The following is a 15,814-nucleotide window of genomic DNA, read 5'->3' as shown; positions in this document are numbered from 1 at the left end:
TCCTGGATTATTCCACCCCCCTCTCCTGGATTATTCCATCTCCCTCTCCTGGATTATTCCACCCCCCTCTCCTGGATTCCATCCCCCTCTCCTGGATTATTCCACCCCCCTCTCCTGGATTATTCCACCCCCTCTCCTGGATTATTCCACCCCCCTCTCCTGGATTATTCCATCCCCCTCTCCTGGATTCCATCCCCCTCTCCTGGATTCCATCCCCCTCTCCTGGATTATTCCATCTCCCTCTCCTGGATTATTCCATCTCCCTCTCCTGGATTATTCCACCCCCCTCTCCTGGATTATTCCACCCCCCTCTCCTGGATTATTCCATCCCCCTCTCCTGGATTATTCCATCCCCCTCTCCTGGATTATTCCATCTCCCTCTCCTGGATTATTCCATCTCCCTCTCCTGGATTATTCCATCTCCCTCTCCTGGATTATTCCATCTCCCTCTCCTGGATTATTCCACCCCCCTCTCCTGGATTATTCCATCTCCCTCTCCTGGATTATTCCACCCCCCTCTCCTGGATTATTCCATCCCCCTCTCCTGGATTATTCCACCCCCCTCTCCTGGATTATTCCACCCCCCTCTCCTGGATTATTCCATCTCCCTCTCCTGGATTCCATCTCCCTCTCCTGGATTATTCCACCCCCCTCTCCTGGATTATTCCATCCCCCTCTCCTGGATTATTCCACCCCCCTCTCCTGGATTATTCCATCCCCCTCTCCTGGATTATTCCATCTCCCTCTCCTGGATTATTCCATCTCCCTCTCCTGGATTATTCCATCCCCCTCTCCTGGATTATTCCACCCCCCTCTCCTGGATTATTCCATCTCCCTCTCCTGGATTCCATCTCCCTCTCCTGGAATGAACCCAGTGCTGTCTGGGTTTGTTTTCCTCGTGCCAGCGTAGACACCTGCAGCTGTTTCCCTTGGGAAGTACACCCTTTACAATCTAATATCCCTGTATGAGTGTGGGAAGAAACAGAGAGTCCTGACATATAACAGATACTCATATCCCAGAGCCCGCCCCAGTGGGGACAGGCGCCCCACATCCAGACCCCAGGCTGCCTCTGCCACCACCACAGGGCGGCTGGTCACATCATACATGGAACAAATGCAGTCCATCCTCCTGGCAGCCCCAACACCGATGGAGAGCCCTGCCTGGCTTGTGGCTCCTGAGCCGCAGCCCTGAGCTAGAAGACCCCGTGGAAGCCCAGCGCACACTGCTGTTTCCCACAGAGCAGGTGGCTCCAGCCCAGCCTCCAGCCTTTGTCACGGGTCACAGCCCGTGCCAGTGGGGGGACCCAGGCCCAGCCTCTCTGTGCCTTGAGGGTGGGGTTAAGGAAGGTCCCAGGCCGGCAGCCTTCTTCGAGGAATGAAGCAGGCCCCTGCGTGGCTCGGCCCAGGTCCTGGGGGCTGCGCTCCTTTGCACGCTGTCCCTGGCACTTCCTGTCTGCTGATGTGTTCGCCATCCTCGCCTGGCCACCCCCACAAGGACGGGAGCCTCCTCCATCACATCTGCTCCTTGTCCCCAGGCTGAGAAGGGCCCTGATAAACGCATCATACACGTGCTCTGTGAGACTCCCCCAGCAGCCTGGGCCTCCACATGCCCTGAGACCCCGGGGTACTCATCCCTGTCCCAGGTGCTGGACAGGCCCCCCCCCCGTGTCACTGGGTGCAGCTCATTAAACCCCTCTGTGACCACACCACAGCAGAGGCCAGCTCTGCCCACCCCACACTACTGGGCCTGGCCATGGGAGCAGCAGCATAGGAGAGGAGAAGCAGGAACCCCTTCCTGGAGGAGCCCCTAGGAGTCTCCAGGACCCCAGCTCCAGAGACTCACACCACAGACGGGGGCAGCACCCAGCCCAGAAGCAGAGACCCAGTGGGTGGCACGAGGCCACAAAACCCCAGACCAGAGACAAGTGGGCCGCAGGAGGCCATGAAAACCCCAGCCAAGAGACCCAGTGGGCCACAGGAGGCCACGTAAACCCTGGCCCAGAGACATAGCAGGCCACAAGAGGCCATGGAAACCCCAGCCCAGAGACCCAGCAGGCCACAGAAAGCCACAGAACCCCCAGGCCTAGAAATCCAATAGTCCACAGGAAGCTACTGAAACCCCAGGTCTAGAGACCCAGTGGGCCGCAAGTGGCCACAGAAATCCCCTGACCCAAGCATGTCTGAACTCAGAATATTTTCTTTCTCAAAGCACAAAATAACAGAGTTCCTTGTAGGCAACTTGACTTCTGAAAATGACAAGACACTGCTTTATTGGTGTTTCCTTGCATGGACGACAGGGAGTGGATGTACCAGAGCAGAAGCAGGCAGCGCCTCCGAGCAGCTCCTGTCCACGCACCTAACCAACACCAGCCCCAAACCCTCCTCCTCATGGACCTGTCTCATCTTTCTCTTTCTTTCTTGTTCTTTTTTTTTTTTTTTTTGAGACAGAGTCTTGCACTGTCGCTGGGCTGGAGTGTAGCAGCGCCATCTTGGCTCACTACAACCTCCACCTCCCAGGTTCAAGCTATTCTCCTGCCTCAGCCTCCCAAGTAGCTGGGATGACAGGTGCACACCACCACGCAGGGCTAAGTTTTTGTATTTTTAGTAGAGACGGGGTTTCACCATGTTGCTCAGGCTGGTCTCGAATGCCTGACCTCATGTGATCCACCCGCCTCAGCCTCCCAAAGTGCTGGGATTACAGGCATGTGCCACCACACCCGGCCCCGTCTTTTTTTTTTACCTAGGTGGTGAGATCAAGGATTTCAATTTCTAAAAAGGAAATCTTTTCCGTGATGAAAAATCTCCCCCAAATAAAGAGGCTCATATTCTCACAATAGTCTATTGAGTATTTGCTAAACCTTCACAAAAATGGCATGAAGAGACACAGAAATCAGGAAAAGAATGTCCCAACACTCACAGTGACCATGACCCTCTGGGAGCCATGCAATGTCCTCTCCACACTCACCCCACACCTTGTAGGGAAGGACAGGCCTGCCCTCTCCAGACACCAGCTCAGAGTGGGAGGCTGTCAAGGAGGTTAGTATCTTGTTAGAAAGGTAATTAATGCTTTATCCCTAGAAAAAAAAGGGCTCAGAGAATCAGCAGTGTGGAGCCAATAACTGATGAACAGAACCACCACCACCAACCCAGCTTTTTATTACCCACCGAGTGACTGGCAAAGGCCCTGCACACTGACGAGCACTGCAGTCACTCATCTCCTGACACGGCTCAGGGTGTCACCACAGACGAAAACAAACTGTCCTTCCTTTCCACCCCGCATCCAACACTCAGCACACAATGCTCTGCTCACCAAAACAGGTGGGGATTTTAGCATCAGAAAATCCCACAGCGCCAGGCCTCGCCCACGAGACACAGGTCCCACTCGTGACCTGTGCTCCTGACCCCGGCTGGAAGCTGGGGTTCCCATGGTGCCCTCCTTGAGTTTGATAATTTGCTAGGACGGCGCACAGAACTCTGGGAAACAGTGTCTGCTGGTTTATCATAAAGGGTGTTAGGAAGGATCTGGATGTTATGATGGACAGCCGGGCAGACGGGGCGCAGAGCAAGCCCTGGGGTGTTCAGAGCACAGCACTGCCCAGTGCCAAGGGCACGCTCCAGGTTGTAGCCAGTGCTTCTGACCGCCAGCTCAGGGTGGGTTTCCAATGACCCCTCCTCGGGTTCGATTAATTTGCCAGAGCAGCTCACAGAACTCAGGGAGGGAGACACATTTGCTGGTTATTATAAAGGGCATTAGAAAGGGTACAGATGAAGAGATGCACAGGGCGAGGGACGGGGCAGGGGCTCGGAGCTTCCACGCCCTCCCCAGGGCTCCACCCTCCCAGAACCTCCCCGTGCTGGGCAGCCCACCAGCCCCCCAAACACTGTCCTTTAGGGAGTCTGTGGAGGCCTCAGCACACAGGCAGGATGGAGCACAGCACCGGCCACTGGTGATCAAGTCCACGTCTGCGGGCTCCCTCCACTCCCCAGAGGTCCACGGGTGCAGTTCCAACCTCTAATCACGTGGTCAGCTGCCCTGGCAACCAGTCCCCCAGGAGGCTGTCCAGGAGCCCCAGCCACAGTCACCTCATTAGCACACAAAAAGACACTCAGCACCCAAGGTTGTAGGAACTGTGTGCCTGCCGGGAACCAGGGCTGAGACCAAATGTGTGTTTCTTATGACAACACAGGATCTCACTCACCAAGCATCACCTGCCCAGCTGCGTTCTCTCCTCTTGGCCCTGAGTCACACTCACACACATTCACACACTCAGCACTCACGCTCACACCTGCACGCACACTGTCAGTGACACTCAGATGCTTCACACCCTCACAATCTCTTATACTCATGCATTCTCACAATCTCACATTCTCACAATCTCTCACACACTCACAATCTCACATTCTCACAATCTCTCACACACTCACAATCTCACACTCACAATCCCTCACACTCTCACACTCGTGCACTCTCTCACACACACACACAGGGTTGAAGACAAGATGAGCATCCCAGCATGCTGTGGGCATTTGAAACGGAAGAAACAGACTAAAAAGGCGCAGCCACACTCTCTGGAAGGGCTGCAGATGTGGTCAGAGCCCCGCCTGCAGTGCCGTCCCTTCCCTCCTCCGAGCTCCAGGTGACAACCAGGATCCTGTCCGGAGAGGCCCCTCAGACTCCAGGCGCAGAGATGCAGATGCCTGCACGGCACCCACATGGCACCCACACGGCACCCACGCACCAGGAAACCCGGTTTGAAAACACCGTGGAACCAAAGTCCCGGCTCCAAGATCTTTAGACTATTTGGGAAGAAAACGGAGACACACGTGCCTGCTTCAGCAGTGCGTACACTAAACTGCAAGGCGGCAGCAGGGATGAGCGCAGCCCCCGAGGAAGGGCCACACGCAAGTCCATGGCACTCCGTATTTTTGTTGGCGAGGATGTGGGGAACCGGGAACACCTCTAGGCTGCCGGTGGGGATGGAAACAGGCACATCCGCCATGGAAAACATGCAGACTCCCCACAGAACTGAAAGCAGATCTACCATTTGGTCCAGCAGTCCCTCTCCTGGGTATTGTTAGATAGAGTGAACCCCACGTTTCTCTTCAGAGAATCAGCGTGTCAGTATGTTCAGCTCTCTTACTCTTTAATTCTCCATTTTAAAGTTTAACTTCCTTGTAGTTTCAGTAAATAACCTTTTCCACCAGTTCTAACCAGTAGTTCACATCTGTTCCCCTGGTCCCTTGCCCCGTCCTGACTCATCCTGGTCACCTGCTTTGATCCCTACTTACCTGCTCTCACCTGTCCCATAACGGTCCTTCCTGCCAAACTACCCCCGCGCCCACTCCAGTTCGTACCCCTGCTCCCTTTAAAATAGCCAATAGGAATTAGCTTAGACTGTGTGGTCTAACCCAGGCCAACAGGGAACGACACAGCAGCAGGACGGCCTGCACCAGGGATAAGAACCCCTTCCCCACCTTGTCCAAGGGTGCGCTCAACACTGCTCCATCTGTGAGCCACACCCTTCCACAGAAGTAAATCATCTTAGGCCGGGGGCAGTGGCTCACACTGGTAATCCCAGGACTTTGGGAGGCCGAGGTGGGCGGATTACAAGGTCAGGAGTTCGAGACCAGCCTGGCTAACATGATGAAACCCCATCTCTACTAAAAATACAAAAATTAGCCAGGTGTGGTGGCTCATTCCTGTAATCCCAGCTACTCAGGAGGCTGAGGCAGGAGAATCGCTTGAATACGGGAAGCAGAGGTTGCGGTGACCCGAGATTACACCACTGCACTCCAGCCTGAGCCTGGGTGACAGAGCAAGGCTCTGTCTCAAAAAAAAAAAACACCTAATCAAGAAAATAGAGAATAAAAATATAAAAATTAAGAAAAGAGTAGGGGCTAGATGCAGTGGCCCATGCCTGTAATCCCAGCACTTTGGGAGGCCAAGGCAGGTAGATCACTTGAGCTCAGGAATTTGAAACTGGTCTGGCCAACACGGTGAAACCCCATCTCTACTAAAAACACAAAAATTAGCCGTGCATGGTGGCACATGCCTGTAGTGCCAGCTACTCGGGAGGCTGAGGCGGGAGAATCACTTGAATCTGGAGGTCGCAATGAGCTGAGATCACACCACTGCACTCTGGCCTGGGTGATAAATGGAGACTCTGCCTCAAAAAAAGCAAAAAAAAAAAAAAAAGAGAAAATAATCACCAAAAGAAAATCATTTTAAAAAAACACACAGAAATAACTGCACATCTCTATGTAAATAAATCTGAAAATCTAGATAAGGTAGATAATTTTCTAGGAGAAAAATTAATTACCAAGTGTGGCCATGGAAAAGATAGTTTAAACAGAATTATCTTTATGGAACTTTATAAAATTAGGAAAGACCTGCTTTTACAGAATTAAGATAGTTGAGTGTGAGGCGTGGCGGCTCAGGCCTGTGATACCAGCTCTTTGGGAGGCTGAGCTGAGAGGACCCCTTGAAACCAGGAGGTCTAAACCAGCTTGGGCAATATAGCAAGACCCCCACCTCTACGAAACATTGAAAAATCAGCTGGGCACGGTGGGGCACACCAGCTCCTCAGGAGGCTGAGGCGGGAGGATTGCTTGAGCCCAAGAGGTCAGGGCTACAGTGAGTCAAGATCACACCACCGCACTCCAGCCTGGGCAAGAGAGTGAGGCTTCATCTCTAAAAAAGAAAAGAACTCTACATGAGATCTCTTACTTAAAAAAAAAATTAAAATAAAAATAATTTAAATATCCGTTAAACAGTTCTGTTAAATTTGCTTCTAACAAAAAATACTACAGGCAGATGATTTCACAGGTGAATTCTACAAATCCTATGAGAATAGACTATTTTAACATTAATTAAACTTTCCCAGAACATAAAGAAGGAAGATGTCCCAATCCCTTTAATGAAACAACGGTGACATAACATTCACAAGGAGAAAGAGTGCAGAGGGAAGGGAAGGAGGAAATTTGTCTAAATCACCATCTCAAACTGTGTGGTGAGACCCCAGGGGCCCGGACCTCACAGGCGGGGGTTCCGAGAGCCTCGCTTCACAGGCGCCCAGTCTCACCCGGCGTCCTTTCCTTTATGTGCCTCCCCACGGCACAGCGCAAGAGGCTGCTCCCAGAGGCAGAGACACGTCAGCCGCGGCCTCTGAGGTCAGACGTCAGAGACGGGTGAAAACAGAAAACAGGAGTACTCTCCTTACTAATTCTGGAAACTATGGGTTTTCTATATAAAAACTGGTTTATCCCAGGACACAGGAAAAAATATGTTTTGTACGCATTGGGTTTACTGCTGCTACTCTGAAATGAATTATTAAATATTTTTAAGTGCTCTTAGCATTCGTTTCTAACCTAGCGTATTTTCAATACCATACTGGAAGTCTCTTGACGTCGGCACTCCTGGTATTTTGGATGGGATAACTCTGCTGTGGGGCCAGCTGTGCCCCAGGGCATTCAGCAGCCGATGCAGAAGTGGCTGCCCCCCAGCAGCTACCAACTAAAAACATCTCCTGTCATTGCCAAATGTCAGCCAGGAGACAAGGGGAGTCACCCCCAAGTTGAGGACCACAGGAGCAATAACTCAAAAGCAAATCTCTTTGAGGTCTTCAATAATTTTTTCTTAAGACAGGGTCTCACTCTGTCACCCAGGCTGGGGTGCAATGAAGTGATCTCGGCTCACTACAACCTCCAACCCCAGGGCTCAGGTGATCGTCCCATCTCAGCCTCACAAGTAGCTGGTACTAGAGGCATGCGCCACCATGCCTGGATAATTTTTGTATTTTTTATAGAGACAGGATTTCGCCACGTTGCCCAGACTGCTCTCACATTTCTGAGTTCAAGCAATCCACCCGCCTCAGCCTCCCAAAGTTTGGGATTACAGGCGTGAGCCACCACACCAGGCCCTCAGTATTTTTTTCTTTTGAGATAATTTTTTTTTTTTTTTTAGATAGAGTTTCACTGTTATTGCCCAGGCTGGAGTGCAATGGCACAATCTCAGCTCACCATAACCTCCGCCTCCTGGGTTCATGCAGTTCTCCTGCCTCATCCTCATGAGTAGCTGGGATTACAGGCACCCGCCACCATACCTGGCTAATTTTGTATTTTTAGTAGAGACAGGGTTTCTCCATGTTGATCAGGCTGGTCTCCAACTCCCAATCTCAGGTGATCCACCCTCCCTGACCTCCCAAAGTGTTGGGATTATAGGCGTGGACCACTGTGCCTGGCCAATAATTTTTTTTTTTTTTTTAAATGAAGTCTGGCTCTGACCCCCAGGCTGGAGTGCCGTGGCACAATCTCAGCTCACTGCAACCTCTGCCTCCTGGGTTCAGGCAATTCTCCTGCCTCAGCCTCCTGAGCAACGGGACCACAGGCATGCGCCACCATGCCCAGCTAATTTTTATATTTGTAGTTGAGATGGGATTTCACCATGTTGGACATGCTGGTTTCGAACTCCTGACCTCGTGATCCGCCCGCCTCGGCCTCCCAAAGTTCTGGGATTACAGGGATGAGCCACTGCACACAGCACAACAATTTTTAAGAATGTAAAGAGCCCATACATTTGAGAGCCACTGCTTTTCAGATGACTATGAAGGCAAACATTTCTTTAAAATTTAGCAAACAGCACTAACAGCACATTAAAAAGCCAACACATACATGATGATGATGACCAAGTGGATCTGCTTCATGAATGCAGTGATGGTTTGCCGTGAGGAAACTGACTAACAAAATTCATCTGATTTTTTAACAAGAAGGCTTGACAGGCAACACAGTAAAATTCAACCCTGCTTTCCAGTCAAAACACTCAGTGAAGCAAGGGCCAGTGCAAAATATCACACGTCCTCATTGTCTGCGTCCCCGGAGGGGGCACACTCACTACTATTCCGGTGAGGTGCTCATTCACAGGCCACAGTGAGCATGTCACTCGCTGGGCAAATACTAGAGGTACTACGGTATACGTCAGGGACCGGCAGAGCGCCCTTTAGTGAAGGGCCAGCCTCCCCTCGCACAGTGATGGAATAGTCACAATAAATACACGTTTCCAAACTGACTCCAGCCAGGACTGGATCAAAACATCACGGCCACATTTGGTTTATCCCGGGACACAGGAATGGTTTACTATAGAAAACCAGTTAACGGGACTATTGACAGTAAGTGACAAAGGGAGAGAAGCGACAGGATGACTGCGTTTCGTCTCAGGAAAGGCAGGTGCTGAAGTCCACGGCCACGTACCACTGACTAAGAAAGAAGTTGGCGTGAGGCCCCGTTCCTCGGGGCACTTCCTGCAGCCACTGGCATGGGGCGAGTAAAGGAGAGAAATAAAGATTAAAAAGAACAGAGCAAGCTTTCCTCGTCTGTGCATGACACGATCGTCTGCACAGAAGATCCACAGGTTCCTGGCCGTAGCCAGAGCACCCCTGGGGCCCACGGGGGTGGGCTGCCATCCTCGCCATGTCTGCCCCATGGCCAGTGGCTTCCTCAGGAGAAATTCATCCTCACTGGGAGGGGCGAGGAAGGGAGACGAGGCCACATGAGGAAGGAGACATGGCTCACTTTCGAGCCAGGCTTGCCCCGTGGCCCCGGCGCTGTCCTCTGGTGGGCTGGGCTGAAGGCATGCGGTGGTCCCATCCAGCTCAGGCCTGTGTGTTGCTGTGGACATGCCTCCTGATTCCAATTCACATGGAAGTGACGAGGAGAACACTTAGGGCAATGCCCTAGCAGAGCCTGTGAGGACTAAGATACCTCCAGGCTCCCTGTGCCACCACGCCCGTGAGTCCATGCAGTTCCACCAGGACCCCCAAGATAAAGCCAGACCAACAAGGCAAGATGTGCTGGGGCCCAACCCAGCAGCTCCAGGAGCAGCTCTGCTTTGAATTCCATTCGCTGAGAGGTAAGGGGGGCACCAGGCAGGCAGTGTCTGAGAAAACACACGGATGCAGACACACAGCAGCCTCGTGGCCAGGCACGGTCAGACGAAGGCCACCGCCCCCCGTCTCCGCTGCCCGACACTTCAGAGGACTGCAGGAGAGCTGCCAGCTCATGAAAGCAGGCAACCCGGTCAATACAACACGCAGAAATGTGCATGCTCAGAACCTTTACCTGTGTTCCAACAGGAGGAACCCCGTGCAGGATGCTCCAGAGCGACTCCGCGGTGGAAAAGGAGTCTGCAGTCCCGGCCACGGAGCGCCGAGGGTCTCCTTGCCACCTTTTGAACTTAGGAACAGCACAAGACAGAAAGGCAGAAGCAGCAGGCAGCAGGCAAAGTCCGCCTTCCAGCGAGGCGGCATCTGGGCCAGGCGGGGCAAACCAAAGGCCAGGGAGCTGTGAGGGCCAGGGTCGCACTCTTCCCGGACAGGCCTCGCTGCGTTGGACAGGACAAGCCGCTTCTGGCCCCACCCAGCCCCATGATATAGGAGACAAGAGCACAGTTCCAGGACAGCTTCCAAACCACACGCACACATTTCGTGTTGAAAGCACACTCTGCTTCCGGCAGACTGATAATCAACTGTGCTCCGAGGCGGTCACACAGACAGTTCTTATCCTGCATGTGTGTGTCTCTAGGTGTCTCTTTAGAACATGCATAAAAAACATGAAGTCCTTCTCTAATGAAGGACTTCATTTAGAGTGTGGTGAAAGTTTCCCAAAACAAGTGGAAACCAGGTAACGCAGAGATGTCATGACACGTACATGCATTTTTGGAAACTGTGTGTGTGTATGTTCTTACGTGTAATTTTATAAACTCTAGGAGGGTAAACCACAAAGCACTGACAGTGGCTCCCTCCAGGAAAAAGTGGGATTTGGGATGAGTGAAGAACGCAATTTTAATTATTTATTAGATCTGGCTCCATGTTTAATTTCATAAGCGTGTATGACTTTTGTAATGAAGACGTAAATACCGAATGTAAACCTGCATGCACATTAACCTGCAACCCTCTGCCTCTGTGGTGGTTGGAAAAGCACAGTCTTGTCCTGAACACGGATGAGATTTGTTTCTAAGACAAAAGCTTCCCCGGCAGAATACCTGACTTCACGAGACACAGCGTGGCAGATCAAAGTCCGAACCCTCTGCCGTCCCCTCGTATACAACACACATCAGGGCCAAAGATAATTCCTCCTCCAACGCACAGCAGAAGGGTGAGAGCCGCACAGTGGCCAGGAACACCCACCACCTGCAGTCCCCAAGGGCGTACAGCACGCTGGCTTCCTCTTGCTTCTAGAGGGAAGGCTGGCCCTGGCGGGCCCTCCCCTCCACCTGTCCTTCACCTCACTGTGTTAGGACCCAAGACGGCTGCTGGCAGTACGTGCAGCCACAGCTGCTGGGAGACACCTGTGCTCCGCTCGTCCAGGGCATTGGCCTCCAATCTCTGCAGCCTAGCACCCTCTCATGGGCCCAGGACCAGCCTAGCACAAACCCTCGGCTGCCATCAGGGCCAAACAGGCATTCCCCAGAAAGAGCCCAGGAATACAGAGGGGGGCCGTCTCCATCCGGCTCTGTCCTCCATGTCCCAGAGGTGGGTGTGAGTCACACCCTGCAGGCTCCCCTCAATGGAGAATGCACAAACAGGGGATCCCAGCCACAGGTCATGCTTTGGGTGTTCACACCACACACCGGCCTCACTTCTCTGGGACGTATCCAAAGTCTCCTACACTCCCAGCCCAGGGTGCCCTGGGGGCCACGATGCATGGACCTGGGGGCTTACTCCTCACCCCCACCATCTCCACGATAAGCCCTGGGCCCCCCTCCCTGCCCCCCCACCCCGGGGCTAGCATTCAGGTAGACCCTGCAGGAAGGTGAATAATGCTCAGGATGGGAGCCCGGTGCTCCTACACGGCTCCCCCTGAAGCTGAGAACAAAGCCCCACCCAGTGGCTCCTCAGAGATCCACAGCCAGCCTGCAGGCCTGGGAGCCAGGCTCTCCCGAAAGGAGGGCTGAGCGAGGAGGGACGAGACCTGAGACAAACATGATGGGAAGGTACCGCCCCGATCCTGAAGGAAGACTCAAGAACACTTTAAAATACTCTTAAAACATGTATGGAAAGTGAGTGGTCCACGCATGCCACGAAGGGGACACGTACAAAGGGGCCTGTGGCTTCTGAGGAAGCCACCCTGAGTGATGTCAGAGGATGGGCCAGTGGGGCCCTCGAAGCACCCAGGCCCGGGAGGAGCCTTTCCTGAAGTTGGAAGAAGTTCCTTATCAGGCAATGTTTGTTATACAAAGAAAAAACAGCAAGTAAAAACTAAAACGAAAGAATGAAGTCCCATTCAGCTGAGGCCCAGCTGCTCTCAGGTCCTTCTCACCGGCCTCTCTCTCCAGGGCAGGGCTGGATGTGACGGGGCCACGGGAGGACCTGGGAGCAGAAGACTCAGGCCAACCTCGGAGCACAGCAGGGGCATCGGGACCGCATGAGCTGAGCCTGAGCCTGAATCCTCATCCAAAAAATGCAAACGACACAGTTCGCTCCACAGGGAGGGAAGGAAAGGAAATGATGAGGGACCTCTGCAGCCTGGAGCTGGCAGGCCACCGCGCTGACACAGCACGGGCTTTGATCTCACCCTCACCACCCAGTGTCCTCTGAATTAGCCTTTTCTTAAAGAATCCAATGGCTTCAAGAGCTGCGGATGCTCCACAGTCCTGAACCCAGAGCTGGAGGCCATAGGTCCCCTCTCGTCCTCCTGGTGCTGCCCCCCAGGCCCCTGCCCCACTCCCCCAACCCCACACCCTTACCTTCTGTCTACCCAAGAGCTAGGCTCCTGCCCATTTCACAGACCGGTCACCAAGGCCCAGGAAAGCAAATGCTTCGTTGTGAATCACACAGCGAGTCATACACAGCGGGCTCCATAACCTCCCAGCCTGCATGCTCCCTGATGGGACACCTCCTCTGTGAAGGAGAGGGGCTGGGGCTGGACACACAGGTCAGGCTGGCAGGTGGCCATGTGTGAACATGGCTGGTGTTGCACTCAGGACAGCCGTTCCTTCCCCGCAGTCCTCAGGGCCGGGGGTGACCAGCCCTGACAAAGTTGCCAGCTCTAGATGTCACCAAATTCACCTCAAGCCCTGGTACCTTGTGCTTTAGGCCACAAGGGAAGCTTGCCGGCTGCCTCATACGCACCTTGGAAATCTCACTCTAGCTTTGGGACACAAACGCATTTTCCCACATAATTTAGGCTCTGAAGCATCGGGGTCTTCCAGCACACAGAACGCAACAGCGCCCTTGGGGTGCCTGGGCCAGTGCCCTCCTCCCAAGGCAGCCGTCCCTGTGCTCTGCTGTTACAGTGACACACTCCTATGTGGATGGAAACTGCTCTGTCCCTGGGTCTCCAGCACAGGGAGCCGCGTGACAGAGCGGGTGGGCGAACACCCAGGCAGGGGAAGTGACAAACGTGTGGCTTTAACATGGCATCGGTCTGCCAGGGTTTCAGGTTTGGGTGGTATTGCTTTTTAAGTCTGCTGTTTTGTAGAAGCTCATATTTTCACACAGGGAGTCAGATGAAACTGTGACGCTTCCACCGTGCGGGTTTACGGGAAACGTCTTGGTAAAGTGTAACAGATACAGAGAAGGGCACAGATCTTCAGTGAGCGGCCGGACGAAATTCAACAGATGGTCTTCTATGACCAGCACCGAGACCAAGAAACGAATCCCACCATTTTCAGAGGCCAAGGCAGGTGGATCGCTTGAGCCCAGGAGTTCAAGACCAGCCTGGGCAACATGGCAAAACCCGTCTCTACAAAAAATAAAAAAAATTAACTGGGTATGGTGGTACATGCCTGTGGTCCCAGCTACTGGGAGGCTGAGGTGGGAGAACCAATTAAGCCCAGGAGAGTTGAAGGCTGAAGTGAGCTGAGATCATGCCACTGAGGTCCAGCCTGAGAGACAGAGCAAGACCATGAGGCAGGAAGAAAGGAAGGAGGGAGGGAGGGAGGGAGGGAGGGAGGGAAGGAAGGAGGGAGGGAGGGAGGGAGGGAGGGAGGGAGGGAGGGAGGGAGGGAGGGAGGAAGGGAGGGAGGGAAGGAAGGGAAGGAGGGAAGGAAGGGAAGGAGGGAAGGAGGGAGGGAGGGAGGGAGGGAGGGAGGGAGGAAGGGAGTGAGAAAGAAAAAAACAGCCCCTGGGCCTCCTTTGCCTCCTGCTCCCCCGCCCCCCAGGTCCGCCTGCCTCTGAGCTGCATGCGCCTGAGTCTTGCACACATGCTGACCCACTGTGCTGATTCCACGCAGCATATGGGTGTAAGCTCGCCCAGGTGGAGGGGGCTGTCTCCACGCACCTCATCCCATACTGCTCCATGGGCAGACACACGGCAGCGTGTCCACCCAGAGCCCACCTCCTCAGGGCACACAGGCCTGAGGAATGCAGCTCCCATGATGCTTTCAGGCCTGGCTGTGGGTTCACGCCCCAGAGGGGAGGTGCTGGGTCACAAGCCACGGGTTTGCTCCACTTTAGAAGTTATGGTCCAATAGTTTTCCAAAATAAAGAGGTCAAGTCACAGCCACCACAAGGAACAAGCTCCCCCCGTCACACCACATCCCACCTCCTCAACAGCGTGGGTCCCATCTGCCTCATTGGTTTTAGCCAATCCGCTGACTGTGCAGTGATACACTTCTGGTTTCTTTTTTTTTTTTGAGATGGAGTTTCGCTCTTGTTACCCAGGCTGGAGTGCAATGGCGCGATCTCGGCTCACCGCAACCTCCGCCTCCTGGGTTCAGGCAATTCTCCTGCCTCAGCCTCCCGAGTAGCTGGGATTACAGGCACGCGCCACCATGCCCAGGTAATTTTTTGTATTTTTAGTAGAGATGGGGTTTCACCATGTTGACCGGGATGGTCTCGATCTTTTGACCTCGTGATCCACCCGCCTTGGCCTCCCAAAGTGCTGGGATTACAGGCGTGAGCCACCGCGCCCGGCCCACATTTCTGGTTTTCAAAGTTCATTTCTCTGATAACCATGCCTTTTCAGGTGTTTATTAGATATTGGACGCCTTTTGAGAGGTGCTGGTGCAAGTCACAAGCAAATGTTTTGCTGTAGATTTTGTTATTAATGCCATCAGCCTGAGCAGGGGGCTCGTGTTTTGAGTTTTGCAATCTTTCCTGCCTCCCAACGTGCCACGTGGCACGCCGTAACTGACGGTCACCCGGTTTTGTGAGTGTCGTTACTTGTGCTGAAAGCTCGGTTGTAAATCTGACTCGGGTTGTTCTGAAGCTGTTACTAGACACCAAAGACACGATGTTTCCGACCTGCCCTTCTTCCCATTCTTTTTCCCAAACCTCAGTTGTTATAGAACCGTGCCGCCCCTGTCCCCAGAAAGGGGACAATGGAAATCAAGCCAATGTCCATCCTCATCTTCTTGAAATGTCCTCTTACCGGGAGAGGTCTGCTGATGCCTGGCACACCTTGGCCAGTTTCTCCCCTAAAAGCAAAACCTCCCCCGGGCACCACACGCTGCACTTCACAGATCTAAAGTCCCGGACCCCAGCCGTTGCTGGAGGCCTTCCGGCAGCCTCGCGGTCACTGCCCATGCCTCCCTCTCAGCCCAGAGTACAGCCCAACAATGGTCAAAGGAAACGCGGAAGAATGGGGATGTGGAAGCTCAGCCAGGGGATACAAGGTAAGTCAAGTTTCTTTGGCGCAGAATGGCGATTTGCAACAATGTAGCAGTTTAGCCACAGGCAAAGTATTAAATCAACAATGAGCGAAAGCAGCAAGTAAACATTTGTGAATTCAGAATGTTAGAGAGGCAGCTCCGGGAGCCAGTCAGCCGGGAGCAGCCACTGTGTCTTTACGGCACCATTAGTATCTTTACTATCATAAG

General features: G+C 53.3%; 2 protein-coding genes across 3 annotated transcripts in view; both read right to left on the bottom strand.

Annotated features, from left to right (window-relative positions):
* LOC144580655 (uncharacterized) overlaps window positions 1-15,814 on the bottom strand; it is a 94,347-nt gene that overhangs the window by 35,835 nt on the left and 42,698 nt on the right. The window lies entirely within an intron of this gene.
* AGPAT3 (1-acylglycerol-3-phosphate O-acyltransferase 3) overlaps window positions 1-15,814 on the bottom strand; it is a 128,439-nt gene that overhangs the window by 71,322 nt on the left and 41,303 nt on the right. Inside the window, exon 1 of one of the 2 annotated variants that reach the window (XM_054249090.2) lies at window positions 10,114-10,246. The exons of the other annotated variant lie outside the window; for it this stretch is intronic. The gene's annotated coding sequence lies outside the window, so the exon portion shown is untranslated. Of the gene's footprint in view, window positions 1-10,113; window positions 10,247-15,814 lie in introns of those variants that run through there. 2 annotated transcript variants of the gene reach the window in all.

The sequence above is a fragment of the Callithrix jacchus genome, chromosome 21, assembly GCF_049354715.1.
Source record: "Callithrix jacchus isolate 240 chromosome 21, calJac240_pri, whole genome shotgun sequence".
In the NCBI taxonomy this organism is placed as follows: domain Eukaryota; kingdom Metazoa; phylum Chordata; class Mammalia; order Primates; family Cebidae; genus Callithrix; species Callithrix jacchus.
This window is presented reverse-complemented; position numbering and strand designations above follow the sequence as displayed.